Here is a 21,309-nt window from a genome sequence, read left to right on the forward strand (position 1 = left end):
GAGGTAGAGGTTTCCTAGAAGGACAGGTTGGGAAGGTAAAGGAAGGTACCTGAGTACTGGAAAAGTCCCAGTGGAAACGTAGCTAAAGAAAAGAAGATTTACTTAGTGAACTCGAATAAGAAATAATGGAAATGACATTGAGTAAATGTGCTGGTTTTGGCTCAGCAGTAACAAAACATCTTGGCATTATCAACACTGTTTTCAGCACAAACGCAAAACACAGCCCCATACTAGCTACTGTGAAGAAAATTAACTCTGTCCTAGCCAAAACCAGCACAGTAAAAAAGACAAATGTGTGTGTTCTTTCCTGCCACTGTCAGCAGAGGAGGAACGTGAAGTGGAGAGAAAGGAGGAGCCAGGCTGCAAGAAGTATGAATCAGTATTGATCTCAGTAGATATGTATTAATTTACATTAACTAACATTCTGGCCCTAATCTGAAGTGGAAGCAGATTTATATTTGTGAATGACCTTGATTAAAACTGGACGCTTTACACTTGTGGTCACCTCCAAGGAGGGTCAGGCAAAGCCAGCCTCTGGGCTCATGGCACGCAAATTAAATTTACTTTCAACTTGCAGTTTGGTACCTTCATGAAAAGTTCTTCTGAAAAATTGTTCTCAAGTCCAAAAGCTGGCACACAGGAAGGTGACAGAATAACAATGATGACCTCATGAGGATATCTACATCAGCCCTTTGTCTGGGGTATTTAATGTCCCTTGAGCCAGAGGAAAGGCAACAGTTTCTTCTTCTACCTATGTAATAATATAAAAATTCTCCAAAAATACCATCAATTTGTCTTCATAGGCTCTGCAAAGGTCTTGGAAAAGAATTAATCAGATGGGGGGGGGGGAGGGGCTCAGTTTAAAAATATGTTCTATGTTATCCCAAATTTTAGAAGTGATTGGTTTAGTAATTTACATTTCTTCCATCGTTAATCAACCAGTTCAACACTGTGAAATATCAAACAGTTTCTGTGACACAAATTGTACATAAATTGTCTGAACTTATCTGAGAAAGAGAGGCAAAACCACCTAGTGTGTCAAAACAAAATGTATTAGTGGGAAGAAAATCTCTCTCACCCTAGATTTGCGCTTTACCAAGTTTCCAGCAAAATACACCTATAAGAGAATTACAGTAAATGGTAACAAACTGATAAAGTAAGGAATTTTAATAATGAGTAATTCCCAATTCCTGTATTGTCCTAGCACAAGCCTTAATGAGGACTTTGAGCCACAAAATAATAATGATGAAAGCATAAAACTTCAACAGCAATCAAAGATTTTACATGATACTGCTTTAAAAATCTAACAATCTTTAACAAACATATATAATCTTTACAGATATATATAATGCATTATTCTCACACTTCCAGTGAAACCTTTTTTCCAACATGTTTAAGCAAAGACTGGTAAAAGGTTTTCTACTTGGACGTCCATCTAAATTGGCTTCAGTTGGTCTTTGCTGAATTAAACAATGCAACAGGAAGAGAAATAGCTCATCAAAGAAGTTTAGCCAGATAAATGAGATCCATAATGTTTAGGTGTTTTTAAAATGTTTTGCAAAATTACCATGCTCACAATACCTTTATTTTTTTACAATGTTCTTAAATTAGAACTAAAATAAGATGAGTCACTTAAAGATGCTCTAAATGGACTGGGTTACCAAATTTTATAGAGGCTTGGAAACACGTCTTCTCAAAATTGATGTTTCATTCAAAATCATGTAATGGATTAAATCAGTTAATCACAAACAACATAGAAAGCACTTAGAGCTACCAATAGTAAATAGAAACATTTAAAATGCCACTGAGACCCACAGAGGTGCTTAAAATGTATACTACGTTCTCACAATAAGAAACTGAATTTGCAGAAAGAAGTAGGTTCAGCATGACTTCGCAACATTTAGAGACATATTTCATACATTTTGTAATAGCCATTCTACACTGCAAGTTCTTGACAGAAAAACTGTGACAATTCTGCACATATTATTTACTCTGCCACAACATTGGCTCTCAATTAAATATCCTAATACCTAAAGTAGAGGTTTAGTTTATTAAGATGACTACTTGTGCAATATCAAATCAAGGGCTAATTCATGTATGATTTTTAAGAAACATGTGCATGATCAACCTCACAGTTTGCAGGTTCAGCTGTCAATATATATTGCGAAACAAGCAAGCACTTGAGCAGGCTTTAGGGTAAGCATTTGTTCTTCCAGACCTTTTTTCTCCTAATGTTCTTTTGGAAGGTGAATACTGGTACAAATGCAGGTACAACAACATTTAAGGCATTCAGGAAAACAGCAAATGTTTATGTGTGTCCCTCTAGAATTCTTTGGGAGAAAGGAGTGAAAGCAAATAGACAGTAATTAGAAAATCACCTTGTAAAGATGAAAATAGAAGTCTAAAGAGGAATGAAGAAATTTAGAATTCTGTTTGCAACATCAATGATCACTCAGAATTTTCTGAATTTGTTTTAGAAAGATTTCACATACCTGATTGTTTGGTAGCAAAGGACATCCCCATCCATGTTAGTCACTAAAGAGTCCCAAGGGTGTTATTACAATTTGTATGGCTCACTAACAGAAACAGATTGAAACTGCAGCTAGTATGCTCCTGACTCCTCAAAACTAATGTTTCCTTTTAATTTAACCCAAAAGTTTGGAAATATTGCCTAGGCGATCCCTATTTTCAGTTGCCTATTAATTATTTTCTTCTTAAAGTGAATAGGTGTCAGGGACATGCTGGAGTAATTCTTGACCTTTAAAATCAAAAGGCACAGTTGATTACTGTAAAGTCTAATTATCCCTTACAGGGATATTCACAATTGCTAACTTTGCTTTGAAGAAATTAGGATCCTTGGTGCATACTTAATGAAGAGTGGAAGGTTACTCCAGGGGCTAAATTAGACCAGGTGACTAACTTTTGTTTTTCTACAACCTTGATAGGTTTTAGCAACACACTTGAAGAACTCCAATTTTGTGAAGAATAAGGCCCAAACACTCATATATATTGCTGATTTTTAAGACAGAGAGACAGGGCACAAACAGTTATTAATATTTGACCTGCTGGCAATACTTTGTCTAATGGAGACCAGGATACTATTTGCCGCCTTTGCAGCAAGGGCATATTGCTGGGTCATGTTTGACTTGGTGTCCACCAGGACGCCCAGGTCCTTTTCTGCAAAGCTGCTTTCCAGCTGGGCAGCTCCCAGCATACACTGGTGGCTGGGATTGTTCCTCTCCAGATGCAGGATTTTGCACTTCTCCTTGTTGAACTTCATGAAGTTCCTTTACAGCCCCTTTCTCCAGCTGTTGAGGTCCCTCTGGACGGCAGCATGACCCTCTGGCATATCAGCCACTGCTCCCAGTTTGGTGTCACCTGAAAACTTGCTGAGGGTACACTCTGCCCCATCATCCAGATCGTTAATGATGTCAAACAGGACTGGAGGCAGTATTGGGTGCAGTAGCATATCTGTTGCAATTTATCAGTAACGTACCAGCAGTGATATTATGAAAAAATTACTGGATGTACTTTGACCTGGAAATACTTCGCCTTCCGGATTCTTACAATAACAGTCAGAAGCAGTACTCAGAATTTCCCCATGCTGACGAATTCAAATGAATGAACTCGAGTAGTGAAAAGATAAAAATAGAAAAAAAAAAAAGTTTTAAAAAAAGTAGCAAAGATAATAATCTGCAGGTTTATTCAGTAATCCAAACCTTGCATCAAGGTAAGCCACTTATTTCAAGTGATGTGTGTAGATCCGTGAGGCTTTGAGGCCAAGCTCATTTGTGTTAGACACTGACATACACAGACTAATAAAAGATAGAGAAAATGTGAGAAAAGTGAAGAAATCATGGGAGTAAAGGCAAGATAGCTGTCAGGAAGCTATGCATGGACATAAGCAGCTTATAGAGCCTGTATTCGAGTATAATGTCTCTAAGAAATATGACCTTAACAAATGCAGTCTATTACATCTTTAGAGTCAGTACAGCTTCTGTCACCCAGTGCATTTTCTGTTGCCCAGTATTATCTGATGATTATAAGCATTGCATTTTTTTTGTTGTTGTTGTTAATTTGAATTATGCTCCAGTTATGCTTAAAAGCCACAGAGAAGAACTACTGGTGGCAGCAGAGCTTGGTACTCTCCAAAAGTTGAATCTAAACAGAGTCAAAGACCCCACACTTTTGGATTTTTTTTCTAATTTCCCAGTATAAAAATGTGTTGCCTTTAAGTGTTGCTCCACTTGGTTGTTCACTAGAAGACTGTAATACATTCCACAGTTATCAAACACATTGAGACTGACAGAGCTGACTATTGATTTAATATAACCTAATGATATGACACTGTGACGAGAAAAATGAAACTATGATGAAGAAGGCTATATCATTAGCTACCTAGAGATACACAAGCTTTTCCAGACTTAGACCCACAGAGGGATGCCAATAAATAAAAAAAGCAAACAGTACTCAGCATTGATAACCAACTACATCTAAATTTAGAATAAGCTCTCAACTGATGAGGAACATGACAAATACTGTGATCCATAATGCTTTATTTTAAAAATGATTAGCATACTGAGAAGAAAATGAACAAAAGACAGCAAAACAGAGGCAGATAACATTATGAGAAACATGGAGAAGTAGAAAAAGCCACACTCCCTCCATGCTCATAATCTCAGAAGAATTACGTGACCTAGTTCATTCTGTATTGCAAATAAGAGACCATCATCAGACTAGACCTGGGCCCGACTTGATTACGAGAGTTGTGCAACTGTTCACAAGTCTGAAGGCATGGCAGTCTACATCGTGTTGGTAACTTAGGTACTTGAGAGACTAAAGTCTGCCTAACTGAGGTATTAAATCTGAGCTCAATGGTTTTTGTCCCTGTGCAACACTTCCATTTAGATTGTTTGAACTGGCATATTGATCTGAGAAGTGGGTAATTTTATCTTCTGTGCTCATATAGATGATATCCCTCTCTCCTTTCTAGCTCTGCCATCTTGTCTAGTATGATACGAAGTTATTTAAGACTAGATTACATCCCTTCTTGACAATGTCCGTTTGTTGAGGATGCTGTCTGAACCAATAGCTCTTCCCAGCAAGATGATTTAGGAAGATTAATCAAGATTTTCTCATTAAATTTACCACAGTGGACTATAAACAATAAGCATAATTATCTTCAGTGAAATCTGGGGTGAACTGGCTTTCTGTACAGGACATGAACCTAACACAGGTTGGGTTGCAGTCTAAGCTGTTATTCTTTTTGACCTAAGCAATTAAACCAAAATATGGAATTCTGTAAACCAGTTTCCTCCAAAAGAGAAGCTGCTGAAGAATGGCCAAACTGTCAGTTCCCTGAACAAAGGAAAAAATTCCCTTGCTCGTGGTGCCAAACTCCTTTCAGCCTACATTTAACCTAAAAGATCTCACTGCTGTGCCACCAGGGCTTTTATGATTGAATCTGGACATTCCCATCAGGATCTCCAGTGTCCTTCTCTTGTGCCTTGTGTCCACCCTCCCCAGAGCTGTGCCTCGTAGTCTCTATTGGATTTAGCTGCAGTGACTGCAAAGGTTTTAGGCTCTAGCTATTTGCTCTACTCCTTCACCAGGCAGCATGTCTTGCCCTCAGCTAGTGCAGCTAAAGCCTGAAAATAAAAATGTAAATGCAAATTGGTGGCCAGTTTAAGTTAATATGCCAAGTTATGAACTAGTACATTTTATGCAATAACAGCCCCCAGAAGAAGTACAAAGGAAAAGCTCGGAGTAGTAAGTTCTTCAGTAACCTTGGCTCTGTGATTACGTGATTGCATATGAATACATGATCAGTACCCTCACATACCACTTCTACAAAAACAAGATAAGTTGCTTTTGCCCATGCAAATAGCATGGTGTAGCAGTCTCAGGAGTGTGTCTTTGTTTTACCAGGATTTATACGTAGACTCAAGTTAGAGGCAATTATTGGTTTAGCTATATCTAGTCCTATGAAGAAATTTAAAGAAATTTAAAACCAGGAAGTAAACGTATTAGCCAGTATAAGTTGTGTATAACTCAACCCACAGCATTATTATTCTTTAAACATCAACATGTAGTGAGTAGTAATTTAGGAGGAAAACATTTTGTGAAGACCAGTATAATATCATTTCACCCTTCAGTAAGCAATATAGCATAGCCATGAAGATTATTTACATACTGACAGATGGTCTGATAATGCCCTCCCCTCCCTGCCTATCATCTAGGCTATGCCCACACAGCCCAAGACTACTTGCACAGATCTTATTATTTAGCAATCTCAGTAGTTTCATATAGTCAGAGGTGGCTTCCATAGCCTACATAATGTTTGCATGGCCAAAATTTTATTTGCATTGTTGTCCTGGTTTTGGCTGGGATAGAGTTAATTTTCTTTCTAGTAGCTGGTACAGTGCTATGTTTTGGGTTCAGTATGAGAAGAATGTTGATAACACACTGATGTTTTCAGTTGGTGCTAAGCAGTGTTTAGTCTAAAGTCAAGGATTTTTCAGCTTCTCCTGCCCAGCCAGCGAGAAAGCTGGAGGGGCACAAGGAGTTGGGAGGGGACACAGCCAGGACAGCTGACCCAAACTGGCCAAAGGGGTATTCCATACCATATGACATCATGCCCAGTATATAAACTGGGGAAGTAGGCTGGGGGTGGATCACTGCTCAGGAACTGACTGGGCATTGGTCAGCAAGTGGAGCAATTGCATTGTGCATCACTTGTTTTGTATATTTCAATTCTTTTATTATTATTATTATTGTCTTTTTATTACTATTATTATTATTATCATTATTATTATTTTCTTCCTTTCTGTCCTATTAAACTGTTCTTATCTCAACCCATGAGTTTTACTTTTTTTTTGATTCTCTCCCCCAGCCCACTGGATGGGGGGGGAAGGAGTGAGCGGCTGCGTGGTGCTTAGTCGCTGGCTGGGGTTAAACCACGACGATCATGATGCAGGCTTGTTGAAGCACAATGGTGTTGTGATCCCATCTCCCATGCAGTGTAAGTGCAGCCGTATGCTACTTTTCTCCTGGTGTAATCCTCTACAAATGGTTTTATCCCCATCTACCTTATGTAAGAAAATATCAGGTATTAAAATAGCTTTTGTGGCAGTGGACTTTTTTCAAATTGTTAATCTACTCAATAAATTGTTACTCCCCTTTTCAACTCAAGCAGTTATGACAGCACAGTATTGCACTTCATTTTATTCAGTGGGCTCTGCCATCCCATAACTGTGACCTTTTTTGTGGACATGCTCATAGTTGTCAGGAATTATGACTTGTAGTGATCCACAAAAATGCTATTGCATTGTCTCCTGATAATGTAGAGTAGCATATAATGTATCATTGCTGTAATAACAGCCTTTGATTTATTCAGTTCTCTTCCACTGTTTGCAGTTGGGAAAAGAGCAAAACAGAATACAAATGTATCAATTTGTAGCAACTTTTTTTTTTTTGTTTGTGAAATGAACTGGTGTCATTGATGCACGCTGTTCACTTCTCTAGATACCCTATTATTTGAGTGTATGTTCAAACTATGATTTTTCTCTAGGTGTAAGGACACCCATAGAAACACCTCCTTTCCAGACTACTCTGCACTCTTTCCATCAAATCTGACATTATAAATGTTTGAACATAAAAATCAATTGCATGATACATCTAGTGCTTTTCTTAGCCCACAGAGCTACTATAATTCATAGCTGTAAGTCAAGCCAGGTAAAACTATTTAAAATTACTAAAGATATAACCCCCTGTAAAACGGCTATAATCCTTCCCTGCAGGTTATTTCAGTGTAAATTTTCTGTAACATACGGATGCTCATCTGATGTTCATGCATCTGAATATTTTGGAAATAAGGATGACTGTACAAATAAGGGCTGAGATTCAAACATTCCATTGACTTTTTATTTAAATGTATTTTTAGTATAAGTCAGGCAACTTTAACCCTTTATAAAAATTCTTGTATATATTCCACAGCAATTAAACCACAGAAAATGAATTACTTTTAAAAACATTCAGTAATGGATGAATGCATTGCTTAAAGTTAGTCAGAAAACAAAATATGTGATAAACAAAATTTAAAAGGTCAAAACTGAAATGAAACACTTCAAATGAAAGGTTATGAATAAAACAAATTGTTTATCTCACTCTTCCTTTGCCTTCATTGTGACAGTTGCATGCAGAGCTTCAAAATTTTGCCTTTCTGTCCCCAACTTGTTCTTCTAGATCTGTGTGGGCATTTTGTTTCATTAACAACTTCACTGACTAACAGCTTCAATTTCTGCAAAAGCTTCAAACGAGGCAGCCTTCATGGACATTTTTTTTCCTTCTACTGCACAGAGATCTGTAGTTATCAACACAGTGTTTGAATACATCAAATGCCTATATTTTGGGGGTGTCTTTGGGGGTGAGAGTGAAAGATCACAGCTCCTTTGCCAGGTGCCATCAACTAAGAGTCTTTCTTTCTCTTTCTCCTTCAAAGCACGTCACAAGGGGCAAAAAAGATTAAAGTCTCTGATGCTCTTCTTTACACATGTAAAAAAGATGCCGCCTATCTTCAGATAATTTTTTTTTCTTTTGTTTCCTTAATTATTATCTTCCTGTGGGAAGGCAAAGTAATTTTCTTTAAAATAAATAGAGCACAACATTAGACTTTCTTTTTTTTTTCCTTCCTTTTTTTCCTCTTTAAGAGGCTGTTTAATCAGATCTGTGGAAGTGGTGGGGGAGTATGCTAGTCTCTAACCCTGCAATTATTTTAAGTTTTTTGAGCCTATACACAGCTATTCTCTGTGTTCCTCAGAGCCCTTTACAATAAGACTATTATGGCAAAGAGCTTGACTGCATTGTGGCTACTCCTGATGTTTATTCATAAGCTTTTGGGAAGGGATTGTGCCCCTCTATGCGGCACTCATCAGGCCACGTCTAGATACTGCATCCAGTTTTGGGCCCCAACACAGCAAAGACGTGGTCAAACTGCACGGAGCTTGGGGAAGCCCCCCATGGTGGTGGGGCTGGAGCACTCGCCCCATGAGGAGAGGCTGGGGGAGCTGGACTAGTTCTACCTGGAGAAGGGACAGATTTGGGGGTATCTAACAGACCCTCACAGCCTATGAGGGTCATTGAGCTTGCCCCAAGAGGCTGTGCCATCTCTGTCCTTGGAAGGATTCAACTGGAGCAAGCCACGAGTAGCCTGGTCTGATCCCAGCCCTGGCCCTGATTTGAGCAGGGGGCTGGACTAGAGATGCCCCAGGGTCCCTTCCTGCCTGAATTAATCGGTTATTCTCTGCTTCTACTTCTGATATAAATTACACATCACAGATAACCATGCAGAAAGCTTCATCTTTAAGCTAAGCATCTTTAACAGCGGCAGAACAGCACGGTACTGGAAATGTCATTCAAGGCACTAATTGCAGCTGAAAGTGGTGAGACCAGGAACTGCATGTCTGAAGAAGCAGGAATGCTGTACAGTAAATAGTGAGTTACTGGGAAACTGGGAAACCCAATCAGTGTTGTGTTTCAACCACAAAAACTGGATGCCAGGAGCGCGTGAGGTCTGGTCTGCTTAATTACAGTGCATGGCCAGCCCATGTCATGTAATCTCCCTTTTGTTGGAACATTGATATATATTTCATAGTAGCAAACAACGAATGATGCGTTAATGAGTATCACAGCTTGCCATAGCTGCAGACTGAACGTGCCCTCTGAAGCCAGATTGCCTTATTCTAGTTGGGTGATGGTGATGACACCACCTCTGGGAAGCAAATCGTTATGCTTCTTGTTTTCATGTCTTTGGCTGTTTATTTTTGAAAGTGTAGGGAAAGAGGGAAGAAATGTGGAGCTGGAGAGTTTCATCTTGTGGTGAATATGCTGTAAGATCTTGATAAATAAGAGATTTTTGCCCAAAATGTGAGAATTCATATTTTCTGCATAGCTTTTTCTTGTTTTCTTTTTTGTTTCATACATTATATTTTTCTTCTCCAGAAATATGACTTCTGTTTGGTTATGCTGAGAGGAGTGTGTAGAGCTGAGAGCGGACAGTATTGCTAAAAAGTGAACTTGCTTGAAACCATGCCATATTAATGCAAACTGATGAGGAAAAAACGGTATTTGTATGCCATGTAGCCCTTTTTCAGCCAACATGGGTGAAGTTTGGATAAGTATCCCTAGTAGAAACTATTGCAAAGATTACTTTGCATTGTTGCAAATTGGATATTTGTCTTACTTTTCCTTTCCTAATTCTACTGTGCTGCACAATGTGTCTTTTTCTTTTTATCATCTTTTTTCCACAAGATACTTCCTAAGTCCTCCATTTTGGTTCATTTCAGATGCCATAAATCAATGCACAATAGACAAGAAGTCACTGCATGTATAATATATCTGCCTGAGTGTATAAGTCTTTATATGTTTTCACTTCAATGATTAATATATATTTGATCTGAAGCACATTAACTAGTGTAAAAGTAATCTCAAGTGTCATTACTACATGTATTTTTAATTGCGTTTTTCTTCAGTGGATTTCTGAAGTACTTTAAAAAGGAGGTCAGTATCGTTCTCTTTATTTTACATATGAGAAAAAAAAAAAAAGAGGTGTCTACAAGGAAAAAGATATACCACAAACTTGGAATTAAATAATGAAGAAAAACGCCTCAAGCCCAATATTGAAATTTAGGTTGACCACTCTCTAGCACTGTGTCTCCTGTAGGTTCCTAAATTTGCTAAACATCTCCCTGGTTGGCCTGCAAGGTCCCAAGTGCTGCAGTACCTGTTGCAGCCATAGAAGAGGACAGGTTTCCTACCCAGCACTCCACTGCCACCCAAGAAGCTTCTGATTTAACTCTGTGGAAGAAAGCTGACTAGCTGGAGCCCCTGGCACTGGCACTGGACTGGTCGAACGTGTCCCAGGGGGACACCCCACCTGCCAGACACACCAATGCAGTGATTAAAGAATGTCCCAACTTATTTCTTCAAACCCAGCCACCACCGATTCAGAAGTGATCAAGCAAGAGGGGCTTAACTTCAGCCTGGTGGTTACAGCAGCCGGCTGGGAAGTACGAGGAACTTTCCGATCCTCAGTGCCAGGACCGTTTCAGTGACAGTCTAACACAAAGTGCAGAGACACTGCTGGGATCAGGTGAAGATCTTCTGTGACGTGTGAGAGTCAGGCTCGCTGGGCTGCCTCATGACTCCTTCATTCCCTGCCCAGCTGTGACCTGACTTTCACAGGAGGAGGAGGGAAATTCTGCAGACTTCTGGTGGAAGAGAGTGCTTTGCTTTGCTGGCATCATTAGATGTATGTTTGAACTCGAAAAAGCTTATATTATGGTCTTACCACTTCCTCAGAGGGTGAATACTAGTCTTTTATGGAAACACAGATGGAAAGCAAAATAAAAATGCTCCTTTAGGTACTCTGTTCCAGTAGGGTCTATCCCCAGAACTAGGCTAGCTGACCCAGATCATCAGTGAAAGCAGGCACTTAAAATACATTTTTATTCTTTAAACACTAGATTGAAGATAAATAGACACCTACCACAGGTGAACTAAACCATCTCCTTAGGGATGTCTGTCCTCTCCATTGACTTTATACAGACCTTTCCTTGGGAAGACTGTATTGCAATCATAGTGACTTTTCTCTCTCTGTGGTATATTAAGCGTGTAAAAAGTAGGTGCATCTGTAATCTAAGATGGAGGCAGTCTTCCAAATTCCGTTTCAATGTTTTCCAATTGTACAAATCAGATATAAATAATAGTTTGATAAGTCTTTCAGAAAAAATAAACTCCAAATGTATGCGTGGTGCCTAGACCTTACTATCCTTTTAAAAATGAGTGCCAAAGAAACAACAAATAAACCCCCAACAAAACTATTCCAGTGTTTCACCCTTAGGCACCAATTAAAAGGATTATTTCCTTTGGTAGTACTCTGAATACTACTAAAAGTAGTGATGGGAAAGTTGAAAGTCTCTGGCAAATGCAGTTTGGTAAGCATCCTCCACTCACTTTCAAATAAAGGCTTTGTGCCGGCAATGTGGAGTGCACTGCAAGAGGCAAGCACGCCTGAGAAACTGAGGCAATATTCAGGGCATGGCTACATACATTTTCTTCCTAAAGACATTTTCCATTTCTGCCACTTTTACCATTCTGTGTTACCATGCTTTTTCATTTCTTCCTTTACAAGTGGTTGTGAGGCCACCACATACCAGGTACCTGCAAGCTTATTTTTATAATCACAGTTTTAGTGATCTGGTTTACAGGGTGTCCTAAAAATCAGCATGATTTAGGCAGGGACTTGGGATTGTTGAAGGGCTGTAGGAGGGATGAGGCAGAAGGAAGAGAGGAGCTTAATTAAGTGGTTTTACCTCCTTCTAAAGAAAGAGTGGTGAAATGATCTCAGAAATTTACCCATGGCAGCACTGAACTTGGAGCACTGTATGATTAAGCCTGTTCTCAGGTGTCACACGTGTCTTGTAAAACACCCCAAACACATTAGTATTTGCTAGAAGTAGCATCACCTTGAGAAGATTTGGCAGCCTTTTTAGTAGCATTTAGCACTACATTTATAGTTTTTCCTATTGTAAAAAAAATACCACAAAAAATCTATTTAACAAAAGTTAAATCAATCATTTCACTATTGCTTATTAAGGGATTAGTATGTGCAGCCTACAGCTCATCTTCAGAAGTGTGGCAAGACACAGAGGCTCTGCTCTGTCACTGCTGCCTTTTGTGTTGACAAAAGCCTCATGGCCTCATTATTTCTTTGCATACTCTTTTTTCCATACCTGTGTGTTTTTCAAGCGGTTATCTTTAGTTTATTTTTTGATGTTCATCTAGTCAGTACAGTGCCTGACCTTCCGTTATCTACATGCACAGCCTCTAACCCTTGGCCTTGCAGATTCCCTCAGCGTGGATAAAAACCAGTCAGTTCTTATCATCATGCTCACCTACCTGCTGGAAAGGAATGGATGAAAACAAATAAATGAGTAACTGAATTTTAGTTGTGCTTTCATCTTCATCAAGAACACACTTACCTGGACCATCGTCAGTGATAAGCAAGCTATACCAGTTGGGTGCTGAAATATATTTATCTGTATAGAAAGTCTTCTTGTAAGAAGTGCAAACACAATTATTCCTCAGGAGAAGTCATCATTATTTAACCGATAAAGTTGTCATGCTATTCAGAATAAGATTGTCTTTCCTTCTTTACTGAGTGCCACCAAAAAGTATGGTTCTGATTACATTTTTACAGCTGATAGCTAGCAGAAATTATCACTGGTCAATATGGAGGATAATGTCAGAAAGCTGTCCTTGCAATTAGTTATTTATCAAACAAAATTTGATAACAAAGGGATGAAAAACAAAGGTAAAAAACAATGAAAAAAATTTAGCTAATAGTATCTGCAAAGTTTTTCATTATCATAGATGCAAAATAGGTTCTCCATCTATTTTAGTTCTGCCTTGTAATCGATCATTCTATATGATAAATAAAAATATATTAAAATATATGATATATACAAATACCATGCATTACCACTCTGCATAGTAATGCATAGTGATAAAAGTGGCAGAAACTGAAAAGGTCTTTAGGAGGAAAAAGTACATAGCCATGTCCATGCCCTTAACACACCATTTGTACATGGTAGAATTGAGTTTGAAACTTTCACCTTTGTAAATCCCTATTACCTTATTCAAAGTAAAATCCATGGTAGAAGGCATAGAAATGTTGTTTTGTATAACGTTCTTCACAGAAATGAATTTTTCATGACAAGGTACTTCATACTTTTTGCCTAAGGTGTCTGGGTCATCTATGTTGAGTGACTTTGGTTTGATGGTGAGTGACTCTGATGTTTCTTTTAGTGTTAATTTCTCCATGGAGTGTCAGACCCAGACGTCAAAAAATAATGTCAAAAAATGTCAAACTAAGGTGAGGTGGAAATATGCCTGGAAAAAGTAACTATGGCAAGCTCATATTTTAGTGTTTTAATTTACTCTATAGAAACACACTTTTTGTATGAAATGTAAGTGACTTTGCCTTCTTTTACAGCTATAGCTTCAGACACAGTCTGATGCTATAATGAAGTGTTGTCATATGGATTAATGGAAAGTTTTTTAGTCTAGTCTGAAGCTAAATATTCATTCATCAAATTGGAAACATCTTTTCATGTAGTCATGTAAACAAATAGTAAAACAAAAATGTATGCCTCTGATTTTCCTTGTGCTTACAGTAAAAATGTGTATTTCTGCACATCCTGAAGTAATATGGATATCTACTCTTCTTCCCACCAGAGAAAACCATTAATAACAAATACAAAACTCTGCAAGCACTTACAACCCACAGTGTTTGCAGCCTCACATAGCTTTTCAAATAGCAAAACTATTTTAAGAAGAACTTAATTTTTTTTTAAATTAACAGATTGTCTAGCGTTATCAGGAACTGAAAACTGGGGAATACCTAAATATAAATTTCAGAAGCTAACTGTAGGCTGCTGTTTGAAATCTAGAATAAAATGATTAATCGTCAGAATGTTTTTTTGAGGTAGATGACAGATATGTTACTATTACTGTAGCCTAAAGAAGCTAAAGGCAGATATGGCTAATAAATACAATGCTTTGAGGATAGGACTTCTAGCAACCCTGTTAAATTACAATTAATGTTTTTCAGGATATTTTTTCTCAGACTGTAAATAGAATAATAAATAATTAAGTTGGAATTTTTTTGTCAATCTTTAGCTTTTTGTGTACTATTTACTTCATATAAGCAGTCAATATAGAACATTTTTCTTAATGGATTGAAAAAATACATGAACATGCTTTCATTTAAAAAGAAAAATCTCCATAGCATTGTTAATAGCAAAATCATGGACTCTGTTATGAATTTCAGATAAAATTCTTACCATTTATCATTTTTGCCTTAGCCTTGCACCACAGAACCATAAAGAAAATCCTATATCCCTAAAAGAGGTGTAACTAAAATATATTTAAATATTATTATACAACATTATGACCACGAATTCATTTCACAGATTTCTGTGGGTTGACCTATTGCACCCTATATTCATCACATATCAGAGTATCTGTTTTGAAGGAAACTGAAGGGATCTGTTACCGGAAAATCAGAAAATGCAACGATGTAATCCTTACAATGTACATTTCAAATTCCTGCTTGCATTGTTAGCTTTCAGTGCCTTCTGCTAGCATAAATGAGAGAGGTCTCACTTCCATGAAAAGGAAGTAAACCTTCCTCATCGGCTTCCATGCTGTTCCCCTCTAGCCATGTCAATCAACATGTCCCAGTTTTACCTAATGATGAGAACTAATGATTTATCTAGTTAGCAGATCTCTGAGTTTCACTGTATATACCTCGTACTATTTATAATAACAGTCCTCTTCTCAGCAAGGAGATGCTTCTGGCACTACCATAATTTTCAGTGTAATCTTGTGGTTTTCCTCCCATCTGGTGTCACAGAAATATGTGTGATCATACTGAGAAACTGCGATACTTGGCATACCTAAGTTTGCTCATTTTTTTCCAAGTGTGTGTACGTCACACTACTGCCAGATAGAAGGAATGAAGTCCCCCTAACTGAAGTCACTGCAGAGTTTGTGCGTGCTTACAGCCTAGTCCATAAGATATCCCCGTTTTCACTCAAGGCACTCTCACGGGTCTCAGGGTGCTCTGCAGAAGTGCTAGACGTGAAGTGACTTGTGATCTGGGAGTTTTAAATGTAATTGTTCTTTCCTGGCACACGATCAGACCTAGACACATGAGCTCTTTTAGAAGAGCTGCTGGGAGATGCTCACCCCACGTACTCATGGCATCTGTTGGAGGCTGCTGACTTACTTTCTACTTGCTGAAAATCCCAGAGTCCTGCAGGTAGTGAAACATGTCCCCTGAACAAAACAAACTGCTAGACACAGACTGATTTTCCCAAATTTTACCCTCAGGAAGACTTTTCAAGGCAGAGAGACCAATGAGTTTGACACTCTTAGTGCGTTTTAGTATCACAGCAGAGATCTGAGCTACTGATGACTAAACCTGGCAGAGAATCAGGAACAGCACAGCCCCCCCGGTGCAGCACCGAGCCCAACATAATGAGCCCAGCTGACAGGCTGATGCAGCAAAGCTGCTGTCAGCATCTTTGCATGCTGCCATCCTGCGCTACACAGACCCGTCACTTTGAGCTGGCACTCCCCTGAACTTCCACCCTCCCTCGTTCATTTTTTGCGACTTGATACAGTGCTGCGTCAAGAACATCCTACGGCTATCTTGAAATCCAGAGTTTAGGCAATTCAGCAGCCGAGGGGATCGGGCTCTTCGCTCTCTGTTGGCATTGCTGCGGATAGCTGACTTCGTGGACCCATAAAAGGGGATTGCATCGTATGCTCCAGATGCCTAATCATATCTGATCATTGTTTGAACAGCTTCAGCCACATCAAATAGGAATACCCAGCTTCAGTCAGGTACATCTAGAGTGGAATAAAGTGCGCTAACTTCTCAAGTAGCTGTCTTCTGGGGGCTTAGCAGATCTTGCTGATTTAAGTAGTGCTGAGGTTCCATTGTTAGCCATTCAGGAGTAGAAAACTTTTTAGAAATATCTAGCGACATTGGCATTGTCAATAGATGCAGCAATGGCACCAGTCAACTTCTATAAAGTTTCTCAGCTAATGTGATTTTCAGCATACACTTTTAGCACAGCTGAAGGCCAGGCGAGTCCAAGTAGTATCTAGAGACAGCTTAATTACTTTCTGCCTGAGCTGGTACACAGACAGTAATTTTCACCCACACTCCTACAGAAGAGCCATCCCATAAAACAACACAGTCCTTGAAACTGCCCTCTGTAACCTCTCAGGCAAGATCCACAGGTGATATTTACACCATGTTGCAGAAGACAGAAGGTTGGGTAATACTTTGTTGTTTTCTTTACTTACAGGATATGCAATTTAAAATGTTCCTGATTATCACAGGATGGTGGTACTAGGTGCAGGATATCTACTCCAGATAGTAAGACTTTCTAAGTAGTACGGGACTGGAATCAGGTATACAACATCAACACAGCAGGCTTATTCTTGGATGTCACAGTGCCAGCTCTCTACTCTAACAGTCTGTATGACACCTGGAGAAGACAACCGATCACTGCATGTACTTGGAAGGGCAGAGGCAAATGCACCAACATATGCCCAAGCAATTTCTAATATTTACCAGAATTGCAGAAAAATGACTTCTAGAAATAGTATATCATGTCACTACAACAGTCACGATATATCATTTTCCTAGACACCTCAAAATGGCTACCACATATGTGCAGATCATGTGCATTGTAGAAAGCACTAAATCTTGCAGTTTCAGATCTGTCAGTGTTTCCATAGCTGCAAGGACTGACTGTAAGTTCTACTCTTGATTCATTTGCCATATTCTTTTTTCATTTCTGTTATTTAATAATGAATATCTTAAAAAATGAAGCTTGTCCTTCCTTTATTCCTGTGTCACCAACTGCTTTTGCAGACTGTTGATCCCTACTTTTGCTAATATTGGTATGATCAACTTTTTTTCTAGTAAGGACACAGTATTTGTGAAGTCACCTAGTGAATCTGTTCACATTGCTCCTTCTCTTCAGCCATGAAATGATTGCTTTTTCCTCTAACAGCTCATCAGGTAAAGTGAGATTGTGTAAGACACAAACAGAAAAATTAGCTCGTTTGACAACATACTTCATTGCCCAGTCCCAAAAAGGTAGATGCCTCAATATGAGCTTGTGTGATTGCTTGTTCAGTGATAAAATAGACCTCTGTGGTCCTCTGTGGACCTCTCCTGATGAGATCTCTGGGACGCTCTGGAAAAAGTTACATTTGAGTCTTCCGTTGAGATGACATCTCAAGGTGGTTATCTTAAAATACGGCAGGGCATGTGGTAATGAGAAGGACCTGCTCATTTCCTTTCACTAAAAAGAGCTGAGGATGACCAATGCACCTTTACATTTGGTCAAGATGAAACTAAATATAGGATTGAAAATATGCAAATCAAAATCAGTGTATTACTTTTCACAGGTTCAGGGTGTCTATATCAGAGAGCTAACATGAAGATAACTTAATATCATTACTTCCAAGTAACTCCACATGAAAAAAATTGAAATGCACTCAAGTCTATTATTTGATTTTATCAAAATTGTTTACTAAAGAGATAAGCAAAAATATGTGATTATAACAGTCTATTATTTTTTTCCCTTAACTGATACTTTAATCTTTTCTTCTCCAGTAAACTGTTGGAATACTAATTTCAGATGTTTTTTTTCTGTGCCTCCCCTCTCTTATCATCACACACTAAATATTTAACAGAGGAATAAGACAGACACACAAATAGAGTAAGATTATGTTTTTGTCTACTAAACCATAGAGGGATCTCAGGGTGCCTGAGAAGAAAAGAAAACTAGAGGAAACTGCAATCTCTTCAGTAGATCAATACACAATTGATGGCAGCACAGCAACTTGGAATTAATGGACAGAAGACTTTTATAACTATGTGTTCCACTTAAAACACAGTAGATCCATTTTTGCACAATAATCAAACCCCGGAAATTCAGCCTTGAAACCAAAATATCTTCAGCTGAACATTTCTCTAAATAAAAGCCACTCAAGTGAAATTAATTATTTCCACACAGCCAAGGGGACCTGGATAATGGAGCCCTTGGGATAGGTGCCACTCCTGCAGGAAAAACCCTACACATTTGTTAATGTAGTCAGAACAGCATTTTTCACATGGGCTACTTTGAGCAGCTCTGCAACCTAATGAGGCACCCTGTGAAACGTATAGTGATGGGCAGTTCAGAAGGTAAAAAGGAGACTTTAAACACCTGAAATTTAAGCTTGAAAGCAGTCTTTTAACCTCAGTGGATGCAGGTGGCCAACTGTTGGCAGATTCATTTATTCTGCTCCATTCTTTGTTATATTCTCTGGAAAGTGCTAGAAGTGATGTTCCGTTTGGTCTGTTTGGGATTCTGCTTGAAAATCCCAGACAAGAAAAATGGGCTGGAGGGCCAGTACTGTCATTTACAGGAGCAGGGCTGACATTCTCGTAATGTTTACCCCAATCCATAAACAATTGGATTTAATAAAACCCAGCACTTTTTTACCTCTTCTTTGCGTCCCTGCTTCCTGTGGCTCTGAAACGGACAAATTTCATACGTACTTTTTTGGTCAGAAGCAACATGATTTGGGTAGGCAAGACTAAGCCTAGTTTCCAGACCAAAGCCACCCTGTGAAGACAGAAGTGCCACGCGATCCTCTGCAGCCGACGGTGGAGGTGCACCCACAGCTCTGCTGCTCTTCCCAGGACACACGGTGCACGGAAGCATCGCCTTTCCAGCTATAGGTGTGCTCAGTTTGCTTCTCTGGTTGGGGAATTTATCCACGTAGCTGGCTTCTCAGCAAGCTGTCGCATGACTGCCATAACTGCAGGATCAGGGAAATCCTTCCTGAGTCCAGCTGGGATTTTTATGGCTCCTTTCACACAGTGCAAAGAGGTCGATGAGCAGCTGGTTCTTAATCTGTAACCACCAGTCAGCTGTTGATTCTCTTCGTATGTGTCCTCAAGCTTCATTTCTTCCTGTAAAATGGGACTAACCTTGCTTCTTCATAAGAGTGCCAGGAGGTCTACTCAAGTATTATACGTGCCTTGTGAAATCTGATATAGATGAAAGAATTTCAATCTGTGATTCTCCATATCTCTGACTCACTCCAGTATTCTTTCAAAGAGGATCAGAAAATTGCAGAAACACCTGAAAACATCAAGTTGTGATCTTAAAAACACTAGTAATGCAATACACAACTAGTTTGAAGAGCAGTACCCTGTATATTTTGAAAGAAATAAAAATACAGAATTTGATGCTTGTGGTAACTGGAAAACTGCTGGAGTTCAACTCAGAGCTGAATAAAAAAGGGTAACAGATAATTTTGAAAGTTAATCTTTGAGGATGTCTGTTCTAAAACAATTTAGTTAATGTCAGACTAAGTGTTATAATATGTAAAAGTTTTGCTGATACTATTTTTAAAGCATGTAATTTCCATGCTATTAGATATCTCTTAAAAGAATATTTCTGTGTTACAGTTTCTTTGCTCTTCTGTGTCATCAAGATTCAGCAATGAGGCAGCAATGGATTTGGGGGGATTGGAAAAAGTGGTAGGCCCATAACTTCACCCTTTTCTCCTGAGCTCTTAAATCCTCTTCTCAAAGCCCGGATAAGTATACAGTATATTTTATCAGAAAGAACATGAAGGTTTTGCCTTTAATTGCACAATAGCGAGAAGGCAGAGAGCCCAATCTGTGCCAATCATAATGCAATGCAGATTTGACCTTCACTGTCATGGAAGCACACAAAATGGTGATAAACAACTGTGTTCCACCTCTCTTATACAGACTAAAGAGGAAATTAATGAGAACTACGAGAACAGTAAGACTTCTACAAGGAGACCTTAAACACAGCAATATTTTCCCTGTTCAGGGGGCTTCAAGGAAGAGGAAGTCTTTTACTGATAAATACTGTAAAAGAACCAGGAAAGAACAAATACAGAAAAAAAAAAAAAAAGAAAACTTCAGATGGAAAGAGAAATTTTTTTTAAAGCCTGTAAAAATGGAATTGTGAGGAAAAAAATGCAAAAATTAATTTCTTGTTTGAAAAAGTAATCTGCAACTTGGTCAGTGCTCAGTTAGGAGTTTGATTCGACGATCCCAAGGTACTCAGTTTAGAATGTTTGATAAGTTCCAGAAAAAAACCCAACCAAACAAATTCTCTTCATTTGTTAATTTATTTTGATAATTTCTGGAAGAAATTATCTTTGATAACTGGTTTCATTAATTTTAGTTTTTAATAAAGAAAAGGTCTGGCTGTATTCCATCGGAAATACTGCAGTTGTAAAGAAATGCAATGAAAACACACATCTTTGAAATTGTCCTTAACCTTCTCTGCTATGACGATGTGCTATATCACTCAGTGTGTTCAACCAGAAGGATACCTTTAGTTTAGTATCCTTTGAACATAACTCAGAAATATGCTCTTTAATGTAGAGATATGTTTGATGACAGAATGAAGATGTATTCTTTTTCAATTAAAAATCTGAATACATGTAAAATTATCTGGACTTTTTATTGTTATTAAAATAATGATAATTCTTGGCATGCATTTTTAGCTTTCCAGTTAGAGTTGAACAGAATAAGGTTTTCATATTGAAAAACCTTGAAATTGTGAAACTTTTCTTATTCTGAGACTGAAAAAGTGAAACTTTCAGTCTTTCAACAGTTTCTTTCTT

Source organism: Aquila chrysaetos, chromosome 23 (assembly GCF_900496995.4).
Source record: "Aquila chrysaetos chrysaetos chromosome 23, bAquChr1.4, whole genome shotgun sequence".
Lineage (NCBI taxonomy): Eukaryota > Metazoa > Chordata > Aves > Accipitriformes > Accipitridae > Aquila > Aquila chrysaetos.